The 4,717-nt window shown below is 50.4% G+C and overlaps 1 long non-coding RNA gene across 1 annotated transcript; it reads left to right on the forward strand.

Annotated features, from left to right (window-relative positions):
• The first annotated feature begins 1,772 nt into the window (after positions 1-1,772).
• Positions 1,773-2,845, forward strand: LOC112135119 (uncharacterized). The gene is made up of 3 exons (XR_002916423.3): positions 1,773-1,814; positions 2,007-2,164; positions 2,382-2,845. It is a non-coding gene; the product is annotated as an uncharacterized LOC112135119 (long non-coding RNA).
• Positions 2,846-4,717: the final 1,872 nt, after the last annotated feature.

Below are 4,717 nucleotides of genomic sequence, written 5' to 3' on the forward strand. Positions count from 1 at the left end.
ATGGATGGCCTATGATGAATGGATGTTCTGTGATGGATGAGTGTTCTATGGTAAATTGGTGCTCTGTGGCAAATGGGTGGCCTGTGGTGGATGAGTGTTCTGTAGGGGTGCTGTGTGGTGAATGGGTGGCCTGTGGTGGATGAGTGTTCTGTGGTGGATGGGTGATCTGTGGTGAATGGGTGCTCTGTGGTGGATGGGTGTTCTGTGGTGGATGGGTGTTCTGTGGTCAATGGGTGGCCTGTGATGGATGGGTGGCCTGTGGTAGACGGGTGTTCTATAATGAATGGGTGCTCTGTGGTGGATGAGTGGCCTGTGGTGGACAAGTAGTCTGTGATTGATGCATGTTCTGTGATGGATGGGTCGCCTGTGGTGGATGGGTGGTCTGCGGTGGACTGGCACCCTGTAGGAGAAAGGTATTAACGTGCACTATGCCTGGTAGACAATGCGAATGTCAGTGGCCTGGGTGGCCTCTTCCCGGTGCCCACCATTTGGAGGCCCATCTGCCCACTCCTCGCTCTCCCTAGCTGGTCCCTCCTCCATGTACCACAGTGAGGCTAGCGGTCAGGGCTTGTCCCCAGAGAGCTACAGACCCCTCCTTCGGTCCTGCTTAAAGGCTCTGCCCTAGAGCCCTGCCAAGAAAGTCCCAGAAGCTTCCTGGTCTCATGAACCTAGCCTCACTGAACACCTCGCTTGCAGCACAGGGCTTCTGTGAGGACCACAAAATCTACAGGTAAAAAGATGGGTGAGGGTGGGGGTGCTGTGGGCAAGAGAGGTGCAGGTGCAGGTGCAGGGGCACGAGACCCGGGTCCATCCCTCACAGCCTCTCTCCCCACTTCCAGGCTCTGCACAGTGGGCACATCCACGCACCACTCTGAGCCTCAGGCTCCACACCTGCGCAAAGGGAATAAGCCTCCCTCCCTGGGAGCACTTGTGAGGTTTAGAAAGCTCAGAGAAAGGCCTGGCTCAGAACCAGGGCCACATGGGTTTTAAGCAACGGGAACTCTTCCCTGGGTGTTCTTCACAGTAAAGGGACTTTGGGCAGCATCAGTGGGAATGCAGGCTGCCCAGGGCTTCCCCAGATCCAGACTTCTGCATAGAGAGAAGGCTAGGGAGGGAAGAGGAGAGAGCTTGTGCTGGGCCTGAGCCTGGCCTGTATGCCTGACAGCCTCCCCATCAGCAGCAGGAGAGGACATACTGCAGGGCTCAGTGAGGGAGCAGAGAGGGACAACTCCAGGGCCTGAGCAGGGAGGAGAGTCAGAAAGGAGGCTGACAGCACCTGGAAAATGACAGCAGATGACCACCAGGCAGGCTCGGGCGACGGGATTGTGAGTGGGTTTAGGATCAGATCAGCAGCTGGGGCACCGGTTCAGCGGCACATGCATCCTGAAGGTAGTGCATGGAATCCTCCAGATCCCCTGGACCTGGGAGGCCCACGTGGAGAAGCTGAAGACCCTAGAGGTCCTGGATTCTGGCTCCTGGCACACAGCCTCCAATCCTCACACACCTGTGCCAGCTGGAACAGGATCAAGCAAGCCCAGGTGCCTGCTGCACATGCTACTTTTCTGGGACTGCCTGGGAACTGTGTGCTCTTTCTGTCCTCCCCAGGGTGTATCTCATTCCAGTGCAGGGCCTCTGGACAGCCCAGGTTGGTGGCATCCCCACCCTGGTACTCACACAGGTGGTGCTCTTCATAGTGATGTCATTAGAAAAGACATTTCTGCCATTGTTCAGGCTGGCTTCAACAAAGACCTCCCTAAAGCACGGAAAGCGAAGATGGTGAGAGCCAGCCCGGGGAGATGCAGTTCTTGCCCTTGGTGAGTAGACAGCATGGGTAATGCTCTCATTCCCCAAAGCACTATGAGGTCAACCTCAGCAACGATGGCCAAGGGGGATGTGGGTCCAGCAGCGAGGGGCCCTGCATGAGATTTCATGTCATTGTGACTGTGTCCTAAGTGACCACAAACGGCTGCTTGTTGTCAACCATTCTGGCTCTTCTGTATTTACAGAGTCCGTTGGCTTAACTCTGAAAGGCGACCTGGAGCAGTGGTACCATTCCTCGGGCAATCATCTCCTGCATCCTGCCCTCCTCACAAGACCCTAGGACACTGCGGTTCTCTAGGACACTGCAGATCCCTGAACACCTTGGGGGCCACCAACAAGGGAGGTGAGCAATGTGTTCTTAGCCCAGCCACAGACACGTGCTGCCCCAGCATGGGGGCATCCACATTCTGTACACCTCACAGTGCCCAACCGTGACCCCTGGCCTCCTGCCCTCTAGGGCCTCCTGCCAGGGATACTTACTGTCCAGGTTGTTTTTAATCTTTGGTCCAGGGCAAGTCATGAAAGTCTTGTCCATACTGATTTTTTTTTTTTTCTAAAAGGAAATGACATGGGAAGAATGTCAATGCACATGTTCGTCCACTGTCCCTCCCACCTCCGGTCCTCATCACGCAGAGCGGACCCTGTGGTCCACGACTGGCATCTGGGCTCTGCTTTCCTATTGCAGAGACCCCTGTGAGCACCCGCCACACCCAGGTCCTGTGCAGCACTCTGCTGTGTAACAGGAACAGGCAGGCAGAGTCCCTGCTCTCAAGGACTCACCTTTAAGGACTGCATGGGAGACAACAAAATTAAAAATAGAGAACAAAATAGATGGCAGAGTGCAACGTGCTGTGATGTCCATGAGCAGAGGGAAGGAGAGGCACAGAGGCAAAGGGACAGCCGCTTCGTCACAGGCGACCAGAAGCATTCGTGTGATGTTCCGCAGTTTCTTCAATCCCATTTCATTTTCTTTTTCTTCCATCATATTTAAGCAAAATTAAATTTATTATGCTGTAGTTGAAAATGTTAATAGCACTTGTCTTTGGGTTTGGGATTTGGGGTAATGTTTTTATTCATTATGTTTTGTCTATGTTTCTTTTTTCTACATTGTATCATTTTTATAATAAAATATAATTAACACTTTAAAAATAATTGTACAAATGTATAACAAAGTATAATATTATAATTTTATAAATTAAAATTTCATGTATACATAAAATTACTTTCTATTGTTTTTCTCTTTTTCATGTAGGTCAGGGTTACTATGGACAAAATGATTCATTTCCACATGGAACAATTTGTTGGCCTGAACGCAATGGTCAGAATAGCCATGAATTTCTAAACTGTTGACCTCTTCCTTGGTGCTGATAAAGATAACGATCAGGAAAACATGGTTAGGAAACAGATTCACTTTGAGAGATGGAAAGAGTGGGATTACTGGGGTAAAAATCCCCAAGAGGTGTGACCTGACTGCAGTATGGCATTCAGGACAGCTCAGGGAGCTCCAGGGGAGGGCGGGTGGCACTGGCACCCTGAGGCCATGGCTCAGGGTCAAGATGGGTAGAGGGCCCAGCAACACCGGGCTTCTGGGAAAAGAGTTTTCAGACAGATTAACCGATTAAACCCATACTTCAGTCACCATATTAAAAAATTTATTAAATCACAAAAACATAGCCTATAAAGACAGAAAACATGAAGCATATAGAAACATCAAGCTTTGAATATGTCTTCTTGCTTTCCTATTTCTAAAATGTTTCTCGAATGTTTTCTTCAGAGGAAAATGTAATTAATGACAAAGTCACTCCTCAGTGCATCCGAGCTCCCTGCAATACACAGCTGTGCCTGGACACTTCTGCACAGGCACCAACCAGGAGGAGGGTGGCCGTCTGCAGAGGCACCCAGGACAGTGGCATGGGCTTGTGAGACCTGGTGCTGACCCACCTTGTAGAAAAAACTAGTGCCCTCCAGGAAACCAGTGCACCCACAGGCGGGCAGAGGAGGCATCTGAATGGACTTCCTGGGGGTAGGCAGGGCCATGCCTTCCCCAAAAACAATCATCTCAGGGACGCAGAAGGCCCCCACTGGGCAGACAGATCTCCTGGGTCTACTCTCCAGGTGTGTGGCTCTGGGAAGCTCTTCCATCACCCCTGCCTTGGCTATCCACCTATGCAAAGGAAATGCAGTAAGGCTGCTTTGAGAATTCATGGAGATATTGAGTGTAAGGCACTTGGCACAATATCTGATATAAGAAGCATTCCATACCCGGTAGCTCTCCTTAGGAAGCGGCTGCTCTGTCCCTAAGCCACTCCCATGAAAGTATACATCAGTGGAATCTTAATGGCCTGAGACCATCTACACAACTCTGCCACATGAGAATGTGACAATGACAACCTCTGCCCCATTCTGTATACTCAGGGACAGGAGGAGAGATGGCCAAGAAGCATCCTGCAGGGAGAGGAGTCATTCCAAGTTTACCAGATGACCCTGAATAAGAGACCATTGAACATAACATGATCAGATGGAATGAATGTATCAAGGGGTCAAGAGGAAGAATTGAAGGGGATGCAGAAAATCCAACTGCACCCCGGGCACTCAGCAGGGAAAAACACACTCCCTCAGTACCCAGGGCACAGTGTCTGCCTACACTGTGCGCTTCCTCAGGCCACTCCCCAGTTGCAGAGGTCCCCTGATGCCTGAGTGTTGCCAAACAATAGGAGAGTTTAAAATATTATAAAGTCCATACTTGTGCCAGCTTCTCCACACAGGTGATCTTGCTTAGTTATGTTGAGTATCCCTAATCTGAAAATTCAAAATCCAAAGTGCTCCAAAAACTGAAATTCTTTGAATGTCACCGTGATGCTCAAAGGAAAAGCTCATTGGATCATTTCAGATTTCA

This window comes from Pongo abelii, chromosome 8 (assembly GCF_028885655.2).
Source record: "Pongo abelii isolate AG06213 chromosome 8, NHGRI_mPonAbe1-v2.0_pri, whole genome shotgun sequence".
Classification (NCBI taxonomy): Eukaryota; Metazoa; Chordata; class Mammalia; order Primates; family Hominidae; genus Pongo; species Pongo abelii.